This window comes from Eucalyptus grandis, chromosome 7 (genome assembly GCF_016545825.1).
Source record: "Eucalyptus grandis isolate ANBG69807.140 chromosome 7, ASM1654582v1, whole genome shotgun sequence".
NCBI classification, from domain to species: Eukaryota; Viridiplantae; Streptophyta; class Magnoliopsida; order Myrtales; family Myrtaceae; genus Eucalyptus; species Eucalyptus grandis.
This window is the reverse complement of record NC_052618.1, coordinates 20,544,613-20,556,753: the sequence shown is the minus strand read 5'-3', so window position 1 is coordinate 20,556,753 and position 12,141 is coordinate 20,544,613.

Genomic DNA, 12,141 nt, shown 5'->3' with positions numbered 1-12,141 from the left:
ATGTGTCGAGCACAAATAAGTTTGACATGATGCAGGATAGATTGGCCTATGCATTGAGTGGATGCTCTCTTTGTCATGATAAAAAAGAATTTTTCCTTTACAAACTCGCTTCTGCTTTTTACCTAAAATACATGTCTCTGATTTTTTATGATTCTCCTCTTTTACCTATGGTGGAAGCAACATTCGATATTGTAAAGGCGGATGGTAAATTACTTTCATTGGCATTTCACCATTTTGAATAACATATAAAAAAAAATCTCCAAATACGCTTATTACTCTTAGCCCAAATATCACTTGGCATTCTCAATTGTTCAAACCTTCGATTTGGCCTAATGTGTGACAATTAACTTGTTAAAGTCCATGTGTGAGAATATTAGATTGTTAAAGTCCACGTGTGAGAATATTAGACTAAAAAAAGTCTCATATCAAGTTGAGGTGCACTATGAATCGGTTAATATTATATAATTGACTCATAACTCATTTGTTTAAATTTTTAAATGAAAATGAGTCTAATTGAAAATGTTACTGGGCTGAGACATGGGCTTTCTCTTGATGATTTCTTTGATGAAGATATTGGGTTGTCACCGCGCGGCTCCAAAATAACTTATAACTCACGGCTATGTGTCTCGGATTGGAGGTTTCAAGACCCAACCGGCCAAAGAAATAGTCTTGATGATAGGAAAACCTTGAAGTGTCTTGGACTCTAGGATTTTCATGAGGATTTTGAAATACTTCTAAGGATGGTATGGGAATTGTATATTTGTATGCAAGATATTTCTTGAATTTAATGGGGTAAATGGTAGTCTTATATTTAGTAGGATATGTTGTAGTTGGGAAAGGTGGATCTTTACTATTTGACCAAAGGGTGACTAACGGTAATAATGTGAATGCCTCATGTATAAATAGGGATGCCCTCCCCTATATTATCCAACATTTAAGCAATAAAGTACATTATCTTTTTAAACTCTTTTTCTTTGAGAGAAGTACACCCAACTTGGCACTTGGCATGGGTGGGGACATAAGTAGCAAAACTTCCAAAAAGTATATTTAAGTGACAAAATTAGAAAAGAAATGAACACTTAAGTCCCAATGATGAGAATTTCTAGCCAAACAGTTGATGCGGCTTTTTCCAATGAGAATTTAACTAATGTGGCAATTATTTAAAAAAAAAAATTTGAGATGCGGACCCCTGGAGTGCCATAACTTAGTAGAAAGGGACACTTAAGTATCATAACTTATGAAATATACACTTAAGTGCCAAAACCGGAGCAAAATGGATCACTTGAGTGTTAATCCGGTCAAAATACGTGGCATTTTTCCAGCGAAGCGACCCTAAAACGACGACATTTTGCACGTTGATGTGGCAAAATAATTCAAAAACGGCATCATTTTGGGCTGACGTGATAAAAATATAAAATTTAAAAATTAATTAAATTAAATTTAGTTAAAATATTTTAAAATAATAACTTTAAAATAAATAAATAAAATGGGGGAGGTGGCTAAGGGCTCAACCCTCAAGCCACCGCCTCCGCCTCCCCGCCTTTGCTAGGAAGGGCCGGCGACGGAGGGGGAGGGTCGGCTCGGGTTGCCGAGCCCTAGCTAGGGGCCGGTGACCCCTGCGAGACCAATGGTGAGGGCTCACAATCCCTCCCCCTAGATCGGGCGAGGGTTGCAACCCTCGCCTAGATCCAACGAGGGTCGGCGGCCCTCCCTCGGCGGAGCCAAGGGCCACCGCCCACCGAGGCGACCCCCGGCGGCGGACCTTGGCCCGGCCGGGTGAGGGCCATTGACCCTCAGGATTTGGGTGAGGGCCATGACCCTCGCCCAAATCGGCGAGGGCTTGCCCTCGGCCCAAATCGGCGAGGGCTCGCGGCCCTCGCCCGCAATGAGGAGGGGGGAAGTAGCCGGTTGTTGAGGAGGAGGAAGAAAAAAAAGGGGGGGGCGGGGGAGGAGGAGGAGGGAGGCGGCGGCGACAAGGGGGGCTGGGCTGCCGACCCTAGCCAAGGGCCGGCGACTAGGGCCCCCCAACTCGACCCTCCCCATCTTCCGGTGATGGTGGGGAGGCGGCGGCAATGAGGGCTCAGCCCTCGCCGCATCGGCTACCTTCCTCCTCTCCTTTGTTTCCTTTTTTTTTTAATAAATATAAATTATATTTTTATTATTTTGTTTTAAATTTAATTAAATTAATTTTTATATTATATTAAAATTTAAATTATGCCAAAACGACGTCGTTTTGGCCGATTTAAGGGTTCTATTTTGGCCTACACCCTAAATGACATCGTTTGGGGTGAATTAGAGTGACTCGGCTTTTCGGCGGGCCACCTCGGTGATAAATATTAATATTTAAATGCCATGTATGATTTCCGGCTTGCTTCGCCGGAGGTGGTACTCAGGTGTCCCACTTTTCTTCAAATGTGACACTTAAGTGTACCTTTCGTAAGTTATGACACTTAAGTGTCCATTTGTGCCAAGTTATGGCACTTGTAGTATTCTTTTCTATAAAAATAAAAATAAAAAATTATCCATGAAGACACTAAGAGTACACTAAACGACGTCATTTTTGGCACTTAAATAATCACTTTTTATAAAACTTGACACTTAAATATTCACTTTTAATCACGGGTGGCATTTAAGTGATCACTTATAATGACTAGCATTTAAGTGAACATGGAAGATGATGTCATTTTAGACCTTGATTGCTAAATAGATATTCTAGCAAGCTATGTAAATCAATTTTATTAATGAAATAACACCACATTAGATTTTCAGCAAACTGGCTAGAATTGGCACTTAAGTGTTCAATTAAAAAAAATCAATTAAAAAAAAGTGGCATTTGAATGTATTTTTTGAAACTTTTGGTACTTATGTGTCCACCTATATCAAGTTTTACCACTTGGAGTGTACTTCTCTCATTTTTCTCTCTACAATCTAGGTAGGGTACTAAGCAATACATCTGCGAAGGCTAAGCTTTGGTACCCGAGCAAGAACCAAAGGGAGCCTAAGCGTTGCATTTTTGCGATCTCAAGCTTTGGCTTGTGATATATGCCTCAATATATATACTAAGTCCCTTATAAATATCTATACGAGAATATGTAATCACTTTTTAGAGAATATTTTTGAGTTCGGAAAAAAGAGAACATTATATCATTTGCGTCAAAAATTGTAACGGCTCAAGTCTCGCATCAGATACAAAAAGCTAGACGAAGACTCATACGTGGGGGACCAACCCAACGGTCGCTTGAAACTCCTTTTGGCGGGGCTCTCGCCTATATGAAATGGGTCAAAATATTGCAAATGGAGTCTAAGGTAGACTTTTAGGAACGGAGCAAGAATGACGGGATCACTCGTCCGATAGAGAGAGAATATCATATTTAAACGTGTTAAAATTAACTATTTAAGAGATTACAAGTGAATTCTAGTCAATTGGTGGCTCTTAGTTTGGGAGAGTAGATTTAGGCTTGGTCTAAGTCAAACCACTAAAACGATCTGGATGTATTGTATTCTACGTCTTTACTTATTTTTATATTAATCTGATAAATGCATACCACACTTGATATCATATCCTGTAGATATCAAACTTAATTTTGATAATACTGCACATATTTATCAAGTTTCATAAATCAATCTATTCATCCCCTCTAAGTTGTATTGTTTGCCACAACACTCTTAAAATTTACCACCTCTTTCTAGAAATTGCAAACCTTAATTAGAGTGATTACAAACTACTTTTCAATTAAATTTTGCCAAAAAAAAAAAAATTACTTTTCGATTAAATTACCGACATCAATTCTTATTTGAGTTACAATGTTTATTTGGTTATAAAACTTTAAAACTTATCGCAGAAGCACAATTGAATTTTAAAACTTTCATATAATATAATTAAGTTCTATAACTTATCAAATTAGTGCAATTAAGCCCTTTTCTTAAATCCATCTGATTTAATTAATGAAAAAAGTCAACGTGGTTTTTTTTTTTTTTTTTTTTTATCATTTACTCTCTCCTACATGCTTGTTAACGTTGAACCAATGCTCAAAACATCTTCTTTCCCCACATCTTAATATGTCCCTGAAACTTCAAGCAAACCTTAATTAACTGAGATTAAACCTTAATTTAACGAGCCAAGCCCCGACCGCCACACCCTTCCACGAAGAGCTTCCTTAGGAGGCGACTGCAGCGACAACGACAGGCCCCGTTGTCGGCGGTGAAATGGAGGTTCCGGTCAAAGAGCAGCTAGATGGGTCGGGCGTGGCCGTTCTAGAAGACAGCGCCCGTCAAGAATGGCGAGCTGTCCGGGTCCATGCAGGTGAACGTGAAGTCAAACTCTTGTTGCTGCCGCCATTGTCGTCATCGTCATCACCGTCATCTTCTTGTTCTCTCTCTTCCTTTTGCCCAGCTTCTAGTTCTGAAAGCAATGGCTTTTCCAACTTGGGTCTCTTCTGTCCTTCGTCTTCACAGCGAGAGACGTTAGTCTTGACCTTGTCTCTCGAATCTTCGGCAGTTTTGCCCTGGATTTCAGCGAATTTGCTCGAGGAATGCGGTGGATCATGGGTCGCTTGCATCGTCGCTAAAACCAACTTTGAATGGGAATGGGTGAAGCACGGAGTTTGGTTTTTGAAGAGAGGTGAAGCTTGCGGCCATGGTAGCTGGAGCTTCCACGCGGTCATTGCCACTCGAGTTGCATCGAGCTTGACCATGGCTGCTCGAGCTTCATCAAGCTGGTGGAGGGCAGGAGATCTGGAGCTCGCAGATGGCAGTTGGAGCTTCTTCGAGCTTGTGACCTTTGCCACTCGAGCTTTGTGGAGCTCGACCATGACCACTTGAGTTTCATCAAGCTTTTTCGATCTCCGAGGACGTTAGAATTGAGCTTCATCGAGCTTGGCCATGGCGGCTGAGCTTCGTCAAACCTAGGCGACTATCAAGGTCTTGTCTTAAGATTCTTTTAGCTTTTCTAGTTTTCTAATTCTTCTCCTTTTTTAAATCCTCGTCTTTGTTTTTATCTTCTTATTCTTTTGCTTTTTAAATTATTCACTTTTTTTTAACGTGACCTTTGGTGGAAGCCAAAACAATGCCACATGTCTTTAAAAAAGTAACTATTTTTAGCTTCTTAAATTATTCACTGTTTTCTAATGTGACGCTTGGTGGAAGCCAGATCGATGTCACGTCTTAAAAAAGTAACAGATGGATGCTCGATGGAAGCCAGATCGATGCCCCATGTCTTAAAAAAGTAATGAATGGAGTTAACTCGGGAAGGTGATCAGGGAATTTCGTTGAGCTCGTGAAGCGTGCGGCCATGGTATCTGGAGCTTCTAGGCCATCATTGCTGCTCGAGTTGCGTTGAGCTCGACCATGGCTACTCAAGATTCATCAAGCGCGTGGAGGGCAGGAGATTTGGAGTTTGCAAATGGCAGTCGGAGCTTCTTCGAGGTCGTGGCCATTGTTGCTCGAGCTTCGTCGAGCTTGATCATGGCCGCTTGAGATTGACCGAGCTCATGGAGCGATGGAGATATGGAGCTCACGAATAGCAGCCAAAGCTTTTTTGAGCTCCAAGGACGTTTAAGGGTGAGCTTCGTTGAGCTCGGCCATGGCGGCAGAGCTTCGTCGAGCTTAGTGACTAGCAAGTCTTGCAATTAAAATTTGTTTAGCTTTTTTATTTTTCTCATTCTTATCCTATTTTTTCTTTTTATAGTTTTTTGTCTTTTTTTTTTTTTTAATTTCCTCGTTCTTTTCGCTCTTTTGTAATGTTGCGCTTGGTAGAAGCCACATTGGTGCCATGGATTTTAAGAAAGTAAATAAAAAAAAAAAAGCCAAGCTAGATAACGTGCTAGATTCTCAAGAGGTCATTTGTCCAAATCCGTCAAATCAACGCGGCCTTAGCTCCGAAAGCAAAGGTTTTGACCTAAGTTTTTCATAAGAATGATTAAACCTATCCAGTTGTCAAATCCATGACCGAGTCTATACAAACCACATCGTCCTCACGCTTCTCCTTCCCTTACAACTTCTCATTTTTCAAATTCTTTATTATGAATGATCAAGATGAGAAGAAACTGTCAATATGTAAAATTACAATAAATACACTTAAAATGGATTAAAAAAAAGAGGTATTTTTTCCAAATAAAGTGTACATTAGTGAGTGAGTTAGAGAAAGCAATTATCTAACGTTCTCCTATTTTCTCTAATGAGAGATGTGAAATCGTTGGAACCAATAGGGCTTATTAACAACAAACAATGAAGTTACCAGCACAGCAGTTGGTCTAATAATGTAGAGCTTACGCCCAAGTAGTTTGCGACCCTTCTCTGGTCATGGGCTTGAACCCCTGAAGGAAGCCTTGATATATATCTCACCATCTCAAATGGACAAAATAATAGTAACTGTTTGATCTATATTTTATGCAATAAATATACTATTTCATAACTTGTAGTTTATCTAGTTCATATCGATTTGGAAATATATGTTTACAAACTCAAATAAGAGTTAGCATAACTCACTTGCGAAAGTTAAAAGCCAATTTACAAAGGTTACAAAAACCCACACACTTATATTCTTATCAATTAACTAAAAAATGATATCAATATCTGAGTAATACATTACTTGAGCGAACAACTCAGCTAAACTATGCTTATTTGTCAACCCATCAACTCCTATGTGCCATCAAAGAAACTCGTTTATAGTGAACATTCATCAATGTTCATTATGCATATTATACATTATGTGTATCATAAGCTAGAATCAATTGTCGTCAAACCCTATGATTCCTCAATGTCCTAAATTATCGATTCCACAAAACTCCGTAACTTAATAACTCTTAAATCAAACCTTGCAATTCAAAATTTCCATAACTTTGAATTTATGACCTAATTTCGAAAATTACTCTAATTAGACAAATAACAAGTTTAATTACCTATCAGGCACCACAAAATGAAGCTAACCTGAGTCAGCGAGGTACCCGTCGCATCTACGTACAACAGCCCTTCTTTTCCCCGTCCTCTCGCCGTGCTCGGTCTCTTTTCCCTTCCTTTTCCGTGAGAATCTTTTAGAGCACTCCCTATAACTTGTTTAAAGTAAGCTAACTCACGATCAGGTGTCCAGGTATTGACTAGTCAAAGCATGCAAGTGGTAAAGGTGTCCAAAAGATGCACCAATTTCTCTTTTTAAAGTCCAATCATTACACCAAGGACGCGGAAGTTGAGCTTCGTCGAGCCGGCCATGGCCGCGGGGCTTGGTCAAGCTTCAGGATTGGCAAGGTCTTGCATTTAAAATATTTCTAGCCTTTATAGCATGAATTTACATTTGAGATTCCACATTCGATTCAATTAATTGTTAAATTAGTTCTCATATATAATTTGAATGGAAGGTCTCTTAATTTCTTAATGGAATATGAAACAAAAGGTCCATGAACTTTGGTCAATTTGGAATATAGCTCTTGAATTTTTAATTTACCCGATGCAATCCCTAAATTTTATTCTAACGTGCAATGTAGTTTTTGAACCTTTAAATTATTCAATGAGATCATTGGACTTTTAGTACATGTTTATGTTAGGGAAATCCCTTATGATGTTTTGAAGATGACAAAATAAATCAAAGACTACTAACGTGTTTAATTATTGAGTAACAAACTATGCAGATCATAGAACATATAAATGATATTATCAAAGTCTATACTTGGAAGAACTAGAAGACAAACTCTATGCTGAAGCTAAATCTGTTCAGACTTTCATCCAGATTGTAAAGTTTATTGCACTCAGACTTAAATTGTAAAGTCTATTGTACTCAGACTCGGATTGTAAAATCTATTACTCTCATATTTACATCCAGAACGAGACAGAACGTAACACAAGCCCTAAATGTAAAACGCTTAGTGATCTGGTTTGGATTCTACATCAAGATTGATTTAATTGACTCAATCTAATTAATTAACAATTAGATTTTGAAGACAAGAACTTTCTATACGGAGAAGCTCTACTTATGGAAACCAAGATTATGTTTGTACGGGCAATCGGAATCAATTTGGGATTCTACGTGTAGCACTCAACGGTTACCAAATTTTCTAGATACAAATCTGTCCAACAGGTAGATTGGAAGGCGATCCTCTAGATACTGTCCAACGACTAGTTTGGAAGTAGATGAGTATTTAAGGAGATTAAGGACCGATGAGCAAGTAAGAGACAAAGCATAGAACTTCGATCATACACTTGTCTTTGGTAAGCTTAAATGCTTGTGATCGTGAGAAAAATACCAAAAGAGTGACTTAGTGAGATAATATGATCAACCTCTAAGTGTTTGCACTCAAAGTTGTAATCTTTTGTTGATTGCATAGTGGAATCCAGCTAGAAGGCTGTTAGTGTGGGAGAGTGGACGTAAACTTAATCTAAGTTGAATTACTATAAACCTTGTATTTTTATTATCTTTCTTGAACTCCTTTATTTTGTTCATAATTCTATTTAACTACTAAAGTCTAAACTCGCTCAAAATCTATTGTTCTTCAGACTTAGGTTCAAAAGTCTGTTGTTCTTTAGATTCAGTTTCAAAATAAAAATATTTCTACTATTCTTTGCGAAAAATTGTCTTCACACCTATTCACCCCCTCTAGGTGTTCATACTAGCACTTTCAATTGGTATCAGAGCCAAGTGCTCGTTTTATTGAAGTGTTTTTATTTATGAGCTAAAAATCTTCTATAGTTAGTATCTTGGCACCAGGATTTATGGAGGGACAAAGCATTACCAGGCCACCATATTTTGATGGAAATGAATACAATGTGTGGAAGAACAAAATGAAGGCTTTCCTAAAATCCAAAGATCCCTTGCAATGGGATGTTGTGGAAAAAGGAATCAATCCCACTATTGCATCTATATCAAACAAGAATGACAAAGATAAAGAAACCAAATCCCCTTCTCATATGTCTCGAATGGAGATGTCCAAAAGATAAGCTCTTGATACAAAAACCATTTATTCTCTATATTGCACCTTGTCTCCTGTTGAATATAACATAATTTCTTCATGTGAAACAGCTAAGGAAGTCTGGGATAGACTTCATGTCACTTATGAAGGGACTAATTGTGTAAAAGAGACAAAAGTAAACTTTATGCTTGATAAATATGAATCCTTCAAGATGAAGCAAGGAGGGTCTATTGGAAATATGTTAAGCCGTTTTACAGAAATTATAAATGGTTTAGCATATCAAGGTCAGCCAATTTCCTTCCTAATGAAGGTCAACAAACTTTTGTGAGGTCTCTCAAAAGATTAGAATAATATCAAGACCTCAATCCGGGAGACTCAGAGGATTATGCCACTCTTTGTTGATGAATTGATTGGCACTTTTCAATCCTACGAAATGGAACAAATCGCTGATGAAGATCCCAAAGGTAAGAAGTCCATCGCTTTAAAATCTAACGCTGATTATGATGATATAGACTAAGGAAATGACATGGACGACAAAGAACTTGCTTTTATGATCAAGAAATTCAAAAAGATAAGTATAAAAAGAAGGAAATTCAATGGAAGAAAACAATACGAGCAGAATGTGCAGAAAAGAACAATGAAAGAAAATGATGAGCAAGGAAATATATGCTTGATGGCACATTTAGACATAGACTCAAATTCAAAATCAGAGTCTGACTCAGACACAGATTCAGAATCAAAGTTTAACTCCGACACAAACTCATAATCCAATGAGGAAATCGAGGTAAGCAATTCAAAAATTCTTATCAAAGTTTCAAAGTATATAAATGAGCTTTGCTTAAATCTTGAATCTTCTCTTAAAAGGACTTTCGAACTTAAAAGGATAATTCTCGGCTTAGGCAACGGGATCTTTCTCGAAAAGAAAAGTTTGAAATTTTGCAAAAAGATTTTCTACAAACAAACGAAAGTCGAGATTTACTTGTAAAAAAAAAATGATTCTTTTAAAAATGAATTTTCAAATATGTCGACAAAATTTTCAAATGGTTCAAAAATATTAGAGCATGTCCTTTCAATACAAGTACCTTACTATAATAAGTCGGGACTTGGTTTTAATAAGGAAAGTGATTCTCTAATAGATTTTCCTAAACTTAAGAAGAGGCTTAGAAAAATACCTCCAAAGGCATTTTACAAAAATCATTTTCAAAAAGTGTTTGTAAAACCTGTTGGTCGAAATGCATTCAAGTGTTTAAATTGTGGAGACTCGGAACACTTTGAGAAATAATGTCCTAAATTCTGGAAACCTATTAAGAAAGATTGGGTAAAAACAACATACTCTACTAACTCTCATGGATCCAAGAAAATATGGGTACCAAAGAAAAGATGAGCTGTTCTTGCAGGAAACAAAGGAAAAGAAGAAATTGGTAAGGAATGTTTTTTTTTTGACACATAATTCTTATTATGCTTGATATTCGATATATCCTTGGTTGATTGAGATTTCATAATTATCATATTTTGTTGAAAAAAGGATCGTGTGATTTGTTTTTGTGATTCGTGAGTTGCGATTTGATCTAATATGTGTGATTGATTTGATATCTTTCTTAGAGATAATGCAAATTATTTTGTCTAATTTTATGCTCTCTAATTTTGTCATATTTTGCAAAGGGAAAATCTGCTTTATGTGATATTAATTTATTGTGCAAAGATATTCTTTCCTTGAATACTTTGTTATGATGAAATAAGAAAGAATATTTTTTGTTTATGGAGATTTTATATTTTTCTCTAACGTCAGGGAAGGATCCAAATTGATGGATACAAAAGGAAATGAATTGATTGCAGCAAATTCAATAAGGCAATAATGATTGTGAATCTACGCAGATTTTGGTGCAATAAGAAAAGAATCTCAGGCGAAGATTGGTAATGATTTTTTTTTTAAATCAATGGTATATTTGAAACATATACCTTGGGTAAGAGAATGTTTTTTTTATCAACTTGCCTTGCAAATTTTTACTTGATTTTATGAAGATTATAGATGATTGCCTATGAATTATTTGTGAATTATATTGCAAATATCTTTTATTATAAACATAAGGCATTGCATTTTTTTAAAATTGCTAGATTTGGCACGTGATAAAAATATCTGCTTTCTTTTTGTGAAATGCATCAATAATATATTTTTGAAATTGATGCTTAAGAAAATCCCTTTGATCTTGAAATATATTATTGCATATTCATGGATATTCTTGCTATATTCTTAGATGATATCTTACATCTAGCAAGTTTGATCCGCAAATCGGAGGAAGGTATTATGTGACATTTTTACAAGGATTATTATCTATTATACAAGATTTTGCAGGTGGCAATAGAATCTTCCTTATGAATTTTGAAAAGCTCGATCAGAAAATTGTGGAGATTATGTACTATTTTTTGGAGGCTAAAAAATTCCCCTCCTTGTGCAAAGTTTTTGCAAATTATTGAGGAAATCCCTTATGTGTCGTACGGAAGGTAGAGTAGTTCAGAATTTTAATAATTTATAATTTTAAATATGCTATTCAATTTATTTGAAGAAATGGCATTATATATAATGTGGATATTATTACAGCTTATTTGTGCAAAAAAATCATTAAGTTTATGCAGGTTAAATTCGAGACGAGCTTGATTGAAGAAAATAAATTTTTGCCTCAAATTTCAAAATACAAATGATCGTTGTGAATATTGTTGTTACGAAGGAAATAATGGAAAAATATTATGTTCTACGTGCACAAGCCACAAGTAGTGCTATTCGCAAATATTGTCATGATGACAGGGGGAGAAAGCGAATCCATGAGAAAGGAAAGAATCGTGATCATCTCAAAAAGGCAACAAATTGAGGGGGAGCATTGATCAATTATGGAAAAATCTTTTTGAATCGACCATGATTTTGATTATTATGGAAGGAAGAACAATGTAAATGTGTTAGAACTTACCAAGTTCTACAAAATCCGGTTAGTGCATCTTTTATTACCTTTGTTGTTAACAAATCTCTTATTTATATCATCGTTTTATTATGACAAAAAGAGTTAGCAAATTTTATAATGCATCCGTGATTTTTATTTGCTGATATATATGATCGAAGTGAGCTATATTACATATCTTTAATATTCGATTTACTTTATAAAAGCTGATTTTTGGAAATTATGTTTCATGCAAAATATTTTGTTATCGTTTTATATTCTCTACGTGATATCATTTCCATTATTATCGCTTT